The following is a 16,969-nucleotide window of genomic DNA, read 5'->3' as shown; positions in this document are numbered from 1 at the left end:
GAGAGGTGCATATAATTGCTTCTGGCGCAGCTAATACTGAATGTAGATCAATAATTCCAATGGCATTGCATCGCTATATTGGTGCTACGCGACAATACAGGCCTTTTGTAACTTTTACAGAAGGCTTTTCTGGGTCCCTTTAATTGCAGAATGCGTGAGCTTTCCGAGATGCACTGTAAAGCTTACAAACTGCCCTAAAGCTCTGATGCAGAACAGCAGCAAGTTGAGAGCTATTTTAAAGCTAATAATGAGGATGTCGTGCAATGAAGTGTGCATGTCTCGTACAAACATCTGCACTGCTATTCTTGAATCCTGATTTTAGAGGACTCCTTGCAAAATTGCTAGCCATAATTACTTTGGTTCAGGTTAGCTGATGCTTAACAGTATATATAACAGAAATATAGCATGCAATCAGAAATGATGCGTTAAGCAGACACAGCCATGCAGCATTGAGTAAATGGAAGCAAGTGTGGCATCTGTGCAAATCAGTGGTTGCCGAAAGAAACAATGTGGCATGGCTATTAGCAGCAAATTTCCCTAGGGCAGAGGACACGCTGAGGCTTGATTGATTGTAGGGTTTAACGCGCCGACACAACGCAGGCAATGAGGCGTGCCGTAGTGGAGGGCTCCGGATTAATTTTGACCACCTGGGGATCTTTATCGTGCGCCAAAATCTTGCACACACGGGCGTTCTTGCTTTTCGCCTCCATCAGAAAAGTGGCCGCCGCGGCCGGGAATGGAACCCGCGACTTTGTGCTCAGCAGCGCAACGCCTTAGCCACTGAGCCACCGCGGCGGGTGGCACTGAGGCTTCATCAACTGGGTGGAACAAACCATTTCTGATTCGTGTTTGGGAGAAGGTGTACATGCAAGTCGAGAATTTCGAAATTAAGAGCATATAAAAAGAAAGTGCAACTCTCGGCCTAGGGCGAGCACAAATCATGGCTGCCTGTACTGCAATGAATGTGCAAGTAGTTTTCTCCACCACCTATTCACCAAGTAGGGTTTTATGCAGACCATACCACTAGAGAGAGCAGGTTACGGGGTGACAAGGGTTGGCTGCAGCGAATCCCGCATGGCAGGCAAATATGTGGCCCTGAAAAGGGCCGTTTTAGCAAGCCGATGGTCTTCGGTGGTGCCTCGTTGCACCTCAAGACGGCGAGCAGTACTGCAGGCAGTCGTTCCTCTCGTGGCCCTTGGCTCCACAGCGGACACAGCGGGAGAAGGTGTACTTGGCACCAGGTGCAGCTCGGTCTGGCGAGAGAATGCCCCGCCCGTACCACCTCGCCAGCGCCTTCACAAGGATCGCGGACATCTCATCGATGCCACGATCCCTCGACACGTGGTATCCATCCGCGGCAAACAGGGACCGCTTCGGCTGTTTGGTCGCGTCCAGGAAATGGTGCTGCGCACAAATTCAACAACAAAGCAAGCAGACTGTCAGGGCAAATGCAAGCACACTTCACAGTACAGATATTTAATGTTTGGTAACAACAGGACTCGCGAAGAAATGCGAAGCTGGCATCGGTTCACTACTAAGTTCTTTTTAAACCATGTATGCAAACATTTAGTGTGCCTCTGCCATAAATAAGTTCTTTTTATGCCCCTGCTACACTATGTTTTGAAATGACATTCGGCTCAAATGAGATTCGAGCCAAATAAGCACCAAAAGAGACATTTGGGATTTCAAATGCCATTTCTAGCACTCTCGCACGCAGCGTCTTCGATTGGCAATAAAAAATATACTACTTCCGTTCGTAAAACAAACAAAATATTTTTGTTTGTGGAACTTTGTTCACTGCTGATTTACTTAAAATATGAAACAGACATATTTAATTTTAATACTTTCAAAACCAGTGGGTCAGTCGCAAAAAAAAAAATAACACGCAAGACAGCCGCCACATTAGAGTAAAAACTGGTGCCTCTTCTAATTTGACATCATTTTACTGCCTTAGACTGCTCCTACATTTGATCGTTGTATTATTGTACGAAAACGGAACGGGGCGACAACAGTGCCACTACAGCACGGCGAGCAATTGTGAAATCTTTCAAATGCCATCGAAATTGTAGTGTAGCACGGGATGCTGAATGACATTCGAAGCACCCCATTTGAATCAAATGACATTTGGTTCAAATGACATTCGGACCCTAAAGGCCCGTTCACACTAGCGACGAAAGCGAGCGAAAGCGACGGGAATTCCGTCGCTCTGTCGCGCGACGACCGTTTTTGGCGAATGGTCGGGACCAATTCTTGTCGTCGCGCGACAAAGCGACAGAATTCACGTCGCTTTCGTCGCAGTGTGAACGGGCCTTAATGTAACCATGTAGCAAACATTTAGTGGCACTCTGCCATTACTAATTTTGTAAGGCGGACTTCTCCAATGTTTCATACAAAGTGGGACTTCTAGCTCCTATTTCCGACTCTATAAGCGTACTTCAGTGCAAACGCTAGGGGGTACGGCAAGTTTGATAACATGCATTTCGAGAACACAGCGACGTCGCAGGCGAAGCACGTGGTCGGTCAACATGTTTTTACAACAGAATGGTACCTTCTATACACATACTTCCACGCAAAACTGGCTAAAGTTGTGTACAATTTCTAATTTTTTAAGACAGCATTAGAAATATAGTTATACGTAGCCACTAGAGAACAAAACAATACACGTAGGCCTATACGAGCTCGTCCATTGTTACCTCAGCGTTCAGTATGTAGACGTCCCGGCGGTCCCGCATACGCTTCAGGGTGGCCGTTAGCTTCCTGTTCAGCAAGCGACGAGTTCCACTCGTGCTTGCCGACTGGAAGCAACGAGGCAGCACCGTGAATACGTACACGGCAGGGGCCACCTCGCGCTGCAGCTGGGTCACCAGGGCCTATAACACAAATAGGGCGACATTTAATGTCCATCCCGCCTTCACAGACAAACAAAATAGTGCGAGGGTTTCCTCTGTACACACCTTGATGCTGTCACATATCCGCTGCGGATCTGCGCCGGTCCGATCTAGATCGTTCCCCCCAACATAGAGAACGGCGAAATCTGCCGGCCGGCAACGCAAGCGCGACACTGCTTCGGACAGCCGGGGAGTGTTGTGGCCACCGAAGCTAAATGTGCAGGTCTCCACAAACGGCAACAAGCGCAGCCGCAACCTGCACATGAATTTGAGTTGCCTGTCGCCAACTAGAACTCCGCGCAACGACATCACTCGAACCTGGCTGCCTGGCGTTGCACTAACGATGAACCACGGTACAGAGAACCGTCCTTTGAACTCCCGCTGCCAAATGACTGCCCTGGCGAGAGAAAAAAAAAATCAAACGTCACATCCGGTTAATGTGTGTGTGACGTCATTTTAACGGACCAATCAGGGGGTCTATTCGATTCAGCCTGCACCTCTTGAACCACTTCGCAGCGGTGCAAAGCGGGTTTCGCCATCGGCGGAACCAGACCTGCACATTTTTCGTCTGCTTCTGCACCTCCTCGGCAGGGAGTGCAGGCAAAGCCATGAACCCGTCCTGCACCCGTCGGCACCACCGGTGAATCGAACGGCGCGGTTCAGGTGCCGCGAGCTGCACCGCTGAAACGAACGGCGAAGTGCGGCACCGCCTGAACTGGTTCACGCGGTGCAGGTAAAACGAATAGGTGGCGCCCGCTGGCCCGATATGCTTGTAGGAGCCCTCCGCACAATACTACTGACTCTAGAGCAAAAGCTGCCCGGCCAGCCCGTGCATTGAAACCGTGCTACACCCGGGCGCTGACATGATGCCACCCTCACAGCGTTGCCCGCTGCCTTTTTGCCTACTAGAGTTGGCGGCAGTAGTCGGTATTCACCTAGTAACCAACGCATTCCATCATGGCAGTCACCATTGCTGTGAGTGCGCCGTGAAAACTTTGCTGTGCAGAAACGTTGTGTGAAGGTTTTCCTGTGGTAGGTAGCGAACTTTTGTGCCATGCTGCCGCGTTAGATGCAGTTTTGCATTCCTCACAACTTAGAAGGGTAGCGCCTAGATTAGCGGGTACTTTGTACGCTCGGAGAGGTAGCTTTTGCGGGTGCGTCAGGGGAGTTCGGTCCTCGCTTCGGAGTTGAGCGGACGTGTTTTTTCGTGCTCCTGTGCTTCGGAGGGGCTACATTTCGGCGGCCCGTTGCAAGCGCGGGCCGTTGGACGTCGCCTGGCTTTCGCTCTGCTGGTGTCGGCCGTCGAGTGCCAGCTCCCGCCCCCCCTCCCTTCCCTGTACTCGTCTCCAAAGCGGTCGGGACCGCCGCAGACTTCGCTCTTCGTCGCACCATGCTCGCCTCCGCGCTTCACTGTTCCCTTCGAGGTTTCTCGTCTCCCGGACGCAGCATTACGCCAGCCAACAGTGTTTGTGGTGTGTTGTGTGCGACGGAATCGACCACAGTGGAACTACTCTTCTCTACTCTTTCCTCACCTTTCTAATCTTTATTTTTCTTTCTCCTATCCTATTTCCCCGACTATTCCCGCTTGCGGACTGTGTTAAATGCAGGTGAGCTCCCATGAGAGCTTAATAATATCCCCAGTCCATTTATTTTCCTGCTTCCTTTAAAAAGAAATCACTTCCCCCTGATTGCTTTTTTCCCCTGATTTTTTTCCTGGTGGCTTCCCCTGTATTCGCGCATGCGCTGTTTCTGTATATATCATTTTGTATGTGCTAAAAGAGCTCAGTTGATATGCAGCGCTAGTCCTGTGTAGTCTTTGCTTTGTTGTCCCGTCTGTACAGCGCTATTTTAAAATGTTTCACACGCCTCCCCTGCCCCCCCCCCCCCTGTATGCGTCAGCTGATTGTTTTCGCAATCTATTGAGGTGCTCTTTACAAGTACTTGCTGTTCTAGAGAATGGAAGTTCGAACTGGACAACGCTTCCAAAAAATGCATCTAAATGGAAATCGTATTTGTGACTGCACTTTATGCTAAACAAACATGCTTTCTGTGCCTGTTCCTGTGCCTGTCTACGAGGCCCCTGCAGCACGTGTGTCAACTTTTTTCTCCAGTTGAAATGCTTTTAGGTAGTGGCCCTTGCATTAGCTTAGATTCAATAACCGTGAAATACCCAAGCCTAATATTACTGAAACTCTCTCAAGAGATTTTCCGTTTTTCTAGGTACGCTTAGAGGATTTGTCATTGATTGTATGCTTGGGGACGTCACACAAGGTACATGATTAATGTTGTCAGGTTACATTAGGTCGCAATAATTTTTAATAGCAGCTTAAACAAAATCTCGACAAAAGCAAACCAGAGACTAGAAGATATCATGTAGAACGCGCATTTCCATTCTGGGTTTGTGGAACTATAGCTTTCAGTACTTCCAACTACAAAGAAAGTAGTGAAAGTGTTCATTAGTCGCTGCAGGGCTCTTTACCATTTAAAATTTCATGCCCCCTCTCCCATAATAAAGAAAGAGGAAAATTGTGTAAGGAACTAACTATTTCTAGCAAAGCTATGGCAGGTTTAAAGCCAATAAACAGACAGGGTTAAAAGCCAAAAAACCTTTTTGAAGAAAAAACAATTTCATGATAAAAAACCTAAGCACTGGAGAAGAGGAGAAGAACGAAATAAACAAATACAAGCAGAGGCAGCATAAAAGCAAGAAATCAACAAAGCAAATGCAATTCTACGAGGCAGTTAGTCACGAAAGCTTCCACGAAGGAGCAGACACTTCAGGAGAAGTTTTAAAAAATTAGAAATTATGTACCCTATTTACATTATGTACACAGAAAATCAGACATATTTCAGTGGTTTTAGACAAGATGGAGCTGAAGTAGCCAAATCAGGTCTTGCCTTGAAGAAGCAGATTGCAGTGATTAAGAGAGAAAAAGTCACAGGTGGTGTAGGGGTGTTACCAGCATGCAGCATCCTTCGTTTGCCCATTTTGTCATTTTGCCTGCTTCTTTTATGCCTATCTTTTTTTCGCCCATGGTGCTGTCTTTGAACTGGCCATTTCCTCGCCATGTTTTTTTTTCTCCCGAATTTTTTATCCTTTATTTTATGCCAGTCCTTTCCTTTCCTTTCAAGTTTACTGTTCCCATTTCCACATGTAGCCCAGCCAGCTGGACAGTTCTTCTTCTTTCCTTGGTTAACCTCCCTAGCTTTCTTCTACAGTTTCGTCCTTTCGTTGAAGTCGCACATTAGGTCATCTTAGCCTTGCTCTTACCATCACAAACTTCCCTAGAGGTCTGGTGGTATTACTGGTGCTGAAATAAAATTTGTTGGATAAGAATTGCTTGTACATATGACCCTCTTGCTTTTTCTGTGTTTATTTTTGCTTCTGATACACGGACTGATGGCATTGCGATGGCCCATTATTTGTGATGAAAATAAGAATGCTGATGACACAATCTGAATGAGCATTAGCCAGAACTTTCATAATCAGCTACAGCATTACTGGAACCCAGCTTCGGTAATGCAACTTCGTCATCATTCTTGTTGCTGTGAGCACGCTGGAATGGAAGCGTGGAAATTCTACAAGGTCTGGTGTGGCACCTTTGTGGCCACCGGTTTGATGTTGGCATAAATTAGAAGGCTGTGCTACACATATCGAATTACTTCGTTCTATCGCGTATCGCATTCGCATATCGCATTCCTTCCTTTTATCTAGTGTATACAGCTGAAGAACGTCTCCAGATGGCCCTGGCTGAACCGATACGTGCAGATGTAACTGTCGCAAATAATAAAATTGAGAGTTCAATTTATTGTCGGCTTTCTTAATGACTGCCATATGCAATGCGCATTAAGTGTCTGAATACTCTATATTAGCGATTGATAGCCTCATGCTAGGCAGTCTAATACACCTGCTATAGTTATGTCTGGCAGCTGTTTCAAAATTAACCACTGTGATTGAACTAATAATGAGCGGCAATAACAATTTATAGGTGCACTCAAATTAATTTACTTTTCAAGGGAGACGTATACCCTTCGTCGACTTCGCCTTGCACAAAATACATGACGGTCCCATCGCGACCCAAGAAAGCGCATATGTGTGTTACCTCAACATACTTCCTAGGCGGTCTCTGTTGACAGACAGATTTCTGGCCGAACCCACAGGCATTTCAGGCAAAACCGCCTGCAGGCGGGGTGGTCCTGATAATTGGGCGTGAAGAGAAGTGGCCGTTTCCGTTCATTGGCGAAGGCACCCAGGGAAGGACAGAATAATTTTTCTTAACGCCCCACCACACGGGTGCCCATCTCACATGAACGAAGTTTACTCCTCCCCCACATCCTCTGTGCAGGTATATACATGGGCCATATGAGAGCAGAGGTGCAAGTATACGTAATTAAACAACGTCGCTGATCCGCCCAATTTAAGAAATGTGTCATGCAAAGCATCAAATATAAATTTCAGATTGCGTGTTTCAGCGATCGAAGGAGCATGCACCAATCGCACGCACCCATACAGGAGATTTCTGCACCTACATTCGGGATTACCTTTCGGCTTCGCCTTGTCCTCCTCTAGAAAACCACCTTATCGTGCAAATAAAGTTACCATTATTATTATTAGTTGGTGGTTGTTTTATCTCTGACTCAAGTAAAAAACCCTTCAGTGAAAGTATAACAGCACCCGTAAACAAGAGCCTAGTTATACGCTAGGCATGGTAAAATGGTTCGTACATTTGTTTGTTTTTAATTTACGAATCATATACGATTAAGAGGAGCCGATCTGCCCAGACATCTTTCGCGTAACATGATACGACCGGCTGACGGCGAGTTCAAATCGGCAACAGCCACTACGGACATGTAGAGAAGGTGTCCTTGAAGATAGGCGGCGGCGGCTTTATTCCGTATCGTCGGCAGTCTTCGCAAGCGTGTCTTCGCAAGCAACGAAGTGACACAGCAGACACTAAGGCGTGTTAGAGTGAACCTTTGTAAATTAGCCCCACACGACTGACGCTCCTCACAATATACCGAAACTGAATTTGGCGCCTCAGCCCGACGTCTTCTTTTTGCTTATAATTTCATTTATTTTTGTTCGTCAAACATGAATACTTCAAGAAAACTAATAAAAAGCATACAAACTCGTAAAGAAACTCAGTTATTGCCATAAAAGTTGCCTAATTTTAGCTTAGGGCCCTAAATTTGTGCCTCATTTTTAAGAAAAATTGTTAGCCATATCTTAAACTACTGATCTGGCAACTACAGCGTGGCATCATGGCGGCATTCGTGTTTAGACACATTTTTGAACCAGCTTTACCCGCCTGCCTCCGCACCCTTGTGCGCCAGAAAACGTTCGACGACACTGTTTTAAGCTGTGATTTTAAGCTGTGCAGGTCTCGGACACTGTGACAATATCCGCGAAAATGATCCGACTCTGCAGGAAGCTCTCGGCTTCGGGGACGCCGGCGGTGTGGTCGCGTGCGCGCTATTGCGCCGCTTGCGCCAACGTTACTAGAATAAGCTTAGTTTCGGAGCTCCGCTGGCTCCGCATCCCCGCCAGCGGAGGAGGGTGGGCCAAACGGCGGTCGCGAGAACTAGCGGCGCTGCAGTCAAGTCTTGCGTAAGGTCCCTAAAATTACTAAGGTAGCGCCATCTTTAGATCTCGCCGCCTTTCGCCCTCGCCCGCGCTCCTCTCTTACTTCGTTTTTTGCCATTTTCTTTTTCGCCGGCGAACGCCGCGCGCCATTGGCCAAGGGAAAAGTCACGTGGTTTTGTTTTTTTTTGCTCCGCCGCCGGGTCGCCTCGCCGATGCCTCGCCGGCTGGGACATTGCGCAACGCCGCCGCTGCGACGCCATTGCTGGCTTCCGAGCCACCGTCGCCACCGTGCTTCAGTACCGGAATTAGCTGCTCGCTTCGAAAAAATGTCGCACCGGTGTCGTTTTAGGTTGCTTCTCGGTGTCGATGTGTTGTGCCTTAGGCAGCGCGAATATCGTCAGGCAGGGCACAAGACTTCGTTATTCCGTCCGGGAAACGCGACGCAGAAAGGAGAAAAGTTTGGTTGCATAGATTTGAACGGGCATACTTCAGGCCGACGCTACCATCACTCTTTTGCGAGGTAAGTTTCTGAATGCTTGTTCTTGCTCTGTTAAATTCTGCGCGAGCTTGAGCGGTCACTTACGAAGAAATGCGTATTCCCTTCGCGCCCGTCGTCCACGCTTTGTTCTGAGTAGGCATTGCGCGCAGCGCCGAGTTCGTCCCGTCGTAAGCTTTGGTTTGGATAAGAGGCCGTGTATTTGTCATGTGCGCGCTTAACTTCCAGCATCAATATCAGCGGCGTAGCATGTTCAGTCAGTAGTCGTAAGGGTTTCGTGACGCGAGAATTGTTCACCTGAATTCATGCTTGTTTTGGCCGACGGCAGCTTGCGTCTGACCATGTATCGTGTGCGTTCCGAGTGCGTGTACGCTCTTTTTGGCGTGAAGTCATGTTTTGTGTGTTAGCTACCCGGGTGGTATTATAATCCCGTTGTTATGACATCGGAGTGATTTGCTGCGTAATATCCATGGGCTTGGTCGGTGCGGCGCAAATTGAGGCTGTTGCGAGAAAAAAAAAATTGCGGCTAGGTAAAACAATTTAAGGTCAGCTAATATAGTGACCGCGCCGTTGACGTACGTTTGATGCGCAATTTCTGTTATCGATTTATTAAATTCGCGCACGTTTGAATGAGCACTTCAAATGCATATTCGCACCGTAACGGCTGTACGCCCTTTCTTCCGTGTATGCACAGAGGAACGTTAATTACGACTTACGTTTGCATTACACGTGATGCCGTACATTTGCAGTGTGCGCGCTTACTTCATCTTAGTAGTCAATGGCGCAGCGTATCCAGTCATTGCGATTTGAACCAAAACACACTGGGCGACTATATTATTTTCAGCAGACGTATTTTTGTCCAGCAAAGCGCTTGCTAAACGGGTTTAGTGTAGCGAGTTGAGCGGACGCGGCACTGAGCAGATGCGCGAACACGAATTTGACCATGCTACGGTAGAACAGTCACTAACTCCCTTCTGCAATGCATTATTGCCTATATTTGCGGAGTGTTTGTGGCGCATCTCAAAATTGGTGGCGACATTTCTTTTCCCTTCTCAATAGGATTATTTCACGGATCAATTTGAGCAACAGATATTGGAGAAGCTTGGCGTTAAAAAAACTAAACCCAAATGCCACTCCCAACATTTTTTCTCACGGGAAGCCACGTCAGCAGCACAAGCCACCTGCACGACGTCATTACGGACGTTTGTTCCAATAAAATATCTATTTGCTGGCACCGATTCATTTTTGTGATTTATTGTTTTCTCTTGATAATCATCGTGACATTGGTCCTCTTTCGAATTTCTTTCGGGTGTATCCCTGTGTTAGTGCTATGTACAAATCTGCCAGAATATATCCCAGCACAAAACAATTCTGTCCAGGCGCCTCCATTAATAACGGCTGTAAACGACCGCGCCCGGTGAAAAAACGTATTGCATGATTAATTAACTGCAGTAACTAGTTACATAATTTGTACCTAGAGGGACTGTAATTTCAGTTTACCCGATCGATTGATCGCAGTCTTCTCTGGCGCGTATTCCCAGAATTACAAGTCTGCGTTTTTCACTAGGTTCGCACATGAACGTACGGCCGCGAGTGTAGTTTAGTGTATCCGGCTGCGAAGTCGGGGAAGCAGGGGCTTTTCACGTCGCTGTACGCGTGCACACACGCACAACAGCATGTGTATGTTTTTAGTCTACTCACAGCAGCCTATAACGACATGAAGGTGAAGGAAACATTTCTACAAAAACGGCAAAGCACTCTAAACTGCGCGTAATTAAGGTAGGCTGTAGGTCGTTAGTAAAAGCGGGCGCAGAGTGAACGCCGCTGAGGATACACAATTATCGGCATTTGCGAACTACGGCATTTGCGAATGAAGCGCACTGTATACTGCCGCGAATGCGCAAGACCTCTGTGCAGTGATTGCACGACCACAGTCACGCGAATGCAAGAACGGAACTACCGAACAGAGCAGTTTGAAATGTCCACGCTCGATTCTTTCGCATTCACGAGCTATCCTGAGGTGTTACAGAATGCCGCACACGTAAACAAAAACCGCGCTGTGCGTATGCGCCAGCGGCATCCGCCCCGCAAATATCCCCGTGTAGACAAAAATATAAAACAAAACACTTTCACTCAGTGCATGTTGGTTAACGGGGCTCTAGAAATCCTATAAATGCTACCAAAGAGCGATTTCGGCGCGAAAACAAGAGCAAACTGCAGCGAGCGCCCTGAAGCGTAGCGAGGGCGTCTGCTCTCAAGTGGCCAACAAATATGGCGGCCCCGCCGCGGAGTTAAAGGGACGGCGGCGCCGCGGGTGAGGGGAGAGAAAAAAGAGGAGGGCAGCGGAGAAGGAGGGAGCAGTTGGCGCTACCTTAGTTCTTTCAGGGACCTTAGTCTTGCGTAGGGTGCCTGGATGTTCCTCCTCGCCGCCCCTCCGTGACGGAGGGGCGGGCGAGGAGGAACATCCAGGCACCCTAGGTAGTCTTGCGCTACTCCCGGCGCGTCGTCTGCTTCGGCGGCGGGCGGCCGCTGCATCCGACCACGGCGGGCCGCCGCGCAGACGTACCGCGGCAGCTTTCTAGTACTGCTATTGCTAAACTTAAAGGGAAGCTGAAGCGCTTTCCAAAAAAATTGAGTTAGATTAACAGTTATGTAGTTTCTTTCGCGCTGATTCTGAATATCACATTGAAATTTGTCGTACATGAGTCCAAGTGGCATTTATCTTGCAAAAAGCGCGGCCCCGTTTGAAAGACGCGCGCTTTTCGTCTTTTGACGCCCCTGATTGGTTGCGCCCCGTCATGACGTCAAAGGAGGACACCCTTCGGCCGCGCGGGTTGTCGGAAGCATTGCGAACGATCGCACGGTCGCCTTTGCGGCAATTTAGCTTGCAGTCTAATTTTCGCACATGACTGGAAGTTTGTTTTATAATTTCCCGTGCTGTTGGTTCAATTATCTTGGAGCTTAAATTTGCTTTACACGACAGAGAACCCCAAAGCAGTGACTGTGACGTCGACTAGTGGGTTCCATCAAAGTATTTTTGAATTAGGCAACCAGCATAGGGGGATTTTATACCTTATGTTAATATTAGGTACTGCCTTAACTGTTTCTTGTTATACACAAAACCATTTATGCCGAAGATTAATGGGCGTTTTATAAACAATCTACCAGTGAAAAGCACGTACGTGCACTGCGCGAAAAAATAGCGTTCATGCGCTGTAAACGTATATGCGAGACACATCTTGCCGGTACACGCATAACCCAACAAGCAGACTCTGCTTCCGCATTTCCTTTGTTCGTTGTCGCCCACCCCAGCCCCGTTACTCATCCCCGTATACAGACCCACACGCGCGCGCCATTTCGGCAGCGGCGCCGCGGCGCTACGACGCCTACGCGATTGCTAGCTGCACTTCGATGAGTGGCGTCTTACTGCTTCACATGCATTTATTCTGAAAACACTGCAGCATACTAGTGCCTGCTCAGCATTATTGGCTGTAGTAGGGCTTGATTTTCGCTTGTGCGTTGCACATTCTGCTACAATATTACGGCAACATCGTTATAATTAATGGACCAGGCGGACAAGGCAGTTACGTTGTAGTTACGTTACTTTAGGTAACAATCACCAAACGTTTGTGATAATGAATCGTTGGCCTGTTTCAGCATTTCTAAATTTAAGCATTTACCGCGCTAGTCGGACAGAGGCAGTATATTTACTCTTCGCTCCTAAATTTTTTAGTATCATCATTATATATTTCACCGACTATCACTGGAGAACACTTGAGGTTATATTATGCAGCCACGCGGAATCTTGGGCAAAAAATTAGGCCCCGCAGTCAACACAAATTATGGCACGGTGGTGGTTCGGAGTGGTTTTTTTTTTTTTTTAATTCCAGACAAACATCATCTTATCGTGACATGTATACTTGCAAAATAAGTAATCTGGTTGTCTTGGTTCTTCTACTTTGTAGGAATACCGTTTCCTCTTAGCCGGGAGAGAACTTCTATCAGGATTGGCCCCGTGTTTTAGTTTCGCCAAAAAATTGTTTTTTTGAACACTGTCCTGAGCCCATAGGGAAAGAAAACCGACATGTTTAACGAAACAAGTATTTCCTGAACAAATGTGACTTGGTTTCTGGAATGGAACGAAACATCCCCGTCCAAAGTACAGCAGTATTCCCCATCCTTCCTAAATCTAGAATCTAATGTGAACATTCACGTCCGTCGCATCAAAAAAAAAAAAAAAAGACCGCATTGGATCGGTTTACAAAGTATTTAACGTAGTGTAGTACATTCTCTGTCATCAAGCACAGCCACGTCGGCTGTCGCTTCCGTATGTTATCAAGCATCCCGGCGTGGCATTATTCTGCTTAGGAATACGGCATGATAACGTATGCCTCGTTTGGCGTTCGTGCACACTTTTTGAACACGAAAATTGTACAAATGAGTGCTATCAACCACAACAACAACAAGTATCATTCACAAGGCAACACGGCGAAAAGAGCATGGCCGAGGCGGCCGATCCGGCCGGAAGTCCAGGTATGACGTTTTTCAGCCGGTTTTCGCCCGCGCTCTTCGGTCTTCCGGCATCGCGCGGCGGGATGGGGGCGGGGCATCGGGCCACTTTTGTTTGCTCATTGCGCCGCTTCTATTGCATGTATTGCGAAAATATTTCGTACACATGAACTATTCAATGTGTACTTGCGGCTAGTCAACTTTTCTTTTAATTCTAAAACCGCTTCACCTTCCCTTTAAACATCTATCATCTTTCCAGTCGACTAGTTTAAACGCCTTCGTCCTTCTAGTCGACGTTACCGCATCACATTTGTGCACTGTTTAAGTGGAAATGCGTTGGGTCGCCTGTATGCACTGACCTGGAAGCGTAGCTCATTGGTTAGCTAAGAATCGACGGTCGCCCTATATTTTAACTGTCTACATTGCGTTTAACTTGATTGATTGTGGGGTTTAAAGCGCCGACGCAACGCAGGCGATGAGGCGCGCCGTAGTGGAGGGCACCGGATTAATTTTGACCACCTTGGGGATCTTTAACGTGCGCCGAAATCTCGTACACACGGGCGGTTTTGCTTTTCGCCTCCATCAGAAAAGCGGCCGCCGCGGCCTGCGTTTAACTTCATGCACGGTAGTTTCTAATCCAATTACCCTTTTCAGCGTAGTTTTTATAACTACTGCGCCGTCTTACCTCGACCAAAAACGACCCAAAGAGTTTGTGAAAGCAGCGCTTTTATAAGTGCTTTTATCTCCACGCGGCAATAGGACAGTTTTTCTGAATCTCGTCGGTGCAAGGTCCCGTTAACCAGCTTCCGATGTAGAGTTCCTATGCTCAACTTTTATATCCGCTGGGCTGGTCCCACCTCATCTCGCCTTTGTGCACTCTGCGGTGCATACGAACATTAGATCACCAAAGATGAAATTTCGCTTTACAGTTCTTACGCTCAGTTCATCTGTGACAAACGCACTCGAATTTTGTGAGTTCACATTAAAGCTTGAATCCGCAATTTAAAGGCATGGTACGCCTGAATTCACAACGATCTTTGACCACCATTCTGATGTCTTGAACTCAAGAAATCCGTTCAGCTGGTCATACAAGACACCTCTCCGAAAGGCGAATCAGTCTTCAATTAGGACTTTTTTTTTAAGGCTGAATTGTACATAACATGACACAAGGATGCACAAGAAAAACCAGTGTTTGAGGGCCTCAAGAACACTGTATTTGCAGGACAACTTATATGTATGCACGGTGTCAGCACCTTTTGATGTGTTTGTGGCGACGGGAAGCTGCCGAAATCGCTCACCCTCAAGACGACTCAATGCCACATCGAAACTTTTTTGGTTGCGTAAAAAGAAAAGGGTGGCTAAAACAACAGATTACTGCCTCCCAAAGCAGCTGTTTACAGAATTACATATGTGCCCTACGCGATTACATATGAGCGAGCACTCATTCAGCCGTTCACGGTGTAAGGCATATTTGCTCGAAACGTTCCAGAAGAGAGGCACACGGAGGAAGCAACAAACGGTACACAAACTTTATTCACCCCAGGGTTTACACAATTTCAAAAGAAAAAAGTTACACACGATAAAAGAGTAACCAATTAAAAAAAAACTGCCTGATTTATCACAACGTAGGCTATGAGGCGACTTATACAAAACGCACACACTTAAAAACCGCAAAAAATACGAAGGCATACTCTAGCCAGCTTTCTTCAATGCTGGTTCTTATCTATCGTTAGCATATTTTACGAAATAATAGTCTTTGTCTGCTGTGCTCATACACCGCTGTGCGTGCAAGTTTTTCGGTTGATTTCAGTCGGAATGGGCTGAACCTGATTATTAAATAGACGTTGGCAATCTTCTTCGACAAAACTTAAATGTGATTGCCGAATGCATCGCAGTTCAACAGATGAGGCTCCAACTCAGCAAGTAATATTTGTTCAAACAATACTGTCAACACTTCCACTATTGGCGCTCACTATTTGCATATAACGGCTGCATTAAACGTGTAGAACATTAACCATTGCTGCTAATTTGCATTAAACCTGTAAACACTAAACCCTTTTTCTACGACACGGCGCAATTTCAAGAAGTATTTTGATTGAGCCACGAGACCACCGTTTGTTTTCGCAGAAACGATCTGGAAGCTCAGTGGACATCAGTGTAGTGCAGTATTCATTGGGGGATGTGCCTCCATATACTTTCCGTGCCCCAAATACTGCTGTATATAGCACTACTGCACAGAGAACAAGCGAAAGGCTTGTGTGGAAGTCGACCCGCTGGGTGTTATAGTTATCATCATAAAGTACCTGCAACAGCGATGATCTTCTTAACGAGGCGAAAGCTGTTGGCGTTTCAACGAGGTTTTCATCACCTGAGGGGCAGAGATCAGTCACAATATCGCGAGAGGAGTTTCCAGTATCTGATGATGCAACTTCTGTTCTAATAAAAAGACGCTTGTAGGAAGCTGTAAATTAACAGGCAGTAGGGCTGTTGTTTTAGCCGCCCTTTCCTTTTTACGCAACCAAAAAATGTTTCGATGTGGTATTGAGACATCTTGAGCGTGAGCGAATTCGGCAGCTTCCCGTCGCCACAAACCCATCAAAAGCACGTGCTGAGACCGTGCATACAGTCCTGCAAATACAGTGTTCTTGAGGCCCTCAAACAGTGATTTTTTTTTTTTTTGCATCCTTGCGTCATGTTATGCACAATTCAGCCTTTTCAAAAAAAAAGTCTTCATTGAGGCCTGATTCGCCTTTCGGAGAGGTGTCTTGTATGACCAGCTGAACGAATTTCTTGAGTTCAAGACATCAAAATGGCGGTCAAAGAACCTTGTGAATTCAGGCGTACCATGAGCACCTTTAAATTTCGGATTCAAGCTTTAATGTGAACTCACAAAATTCGAGTGCGTTTGTCACAGATGAACTGAGCCTAAGAACTGTAAAGCGAAATTTCATCTTTGGTGATCTAATGCTCGTATGCACTACAGAGTGCACAAATGCGAGATGAGGTGGGACCAGCCCGGCAGAATATGAAAGTTGAGCATAGGAACTCTACATCGGAAGCTGGTTAACGGGACCTTGCACCGACGAGATTCACAAAAACTGTCCTATTGCCGCGTGGAGATAAAAGCACTTATAAAGGCACTGCTTTCACAAACTCGTTGGGTCGTTTTTGGTCGAGGTAAGACGGCGCAGTAGTTATAAAAACTACGCTGAGAAGGGTAATTGGCTTGGAAGCTACCGTACATGAAGTTAAACGCAATGTAGACAGTTCAAATATAGGCCGACCGTCCCAATGAGCTGCGCGTGCAGGTAAGTGCATACAGGCGACCTAACGCATTTCCACTTAAGCAGTGCACAAATGTGATGCGGTAACATCGACTAGAAGGACGAAGGCGTTTAAAGGAGTAATGACACGAAATTTCTCGCTTTCAGTTTTTATGCTGTAAAGAATACCTATGGTCCCAGTAATTACGAAAATCGAACCGAAAGGCGT

Source organism: Haemaphysalis longicornis, unplaced genomic scaffold (assembly GCF_048455015.1).
Source record: "Haemaphysalis longicornis isolate Haplotype H1 unplaced genomic scaffold, Haemaphysalis longicornis Haplotype H1 scaffold_1, whole genome shotgun sequence".
Taxonomy (NCBI): domain Eukaryota; kingdom Metazoa; phylum Arthropoda; class Arachnida; order Ixodida; family Ixodidae; genus Haemaphysalis; species Haemaphysalis longicornis.
Note: the sequence above shows the minus strand (reverse complement) of the source record.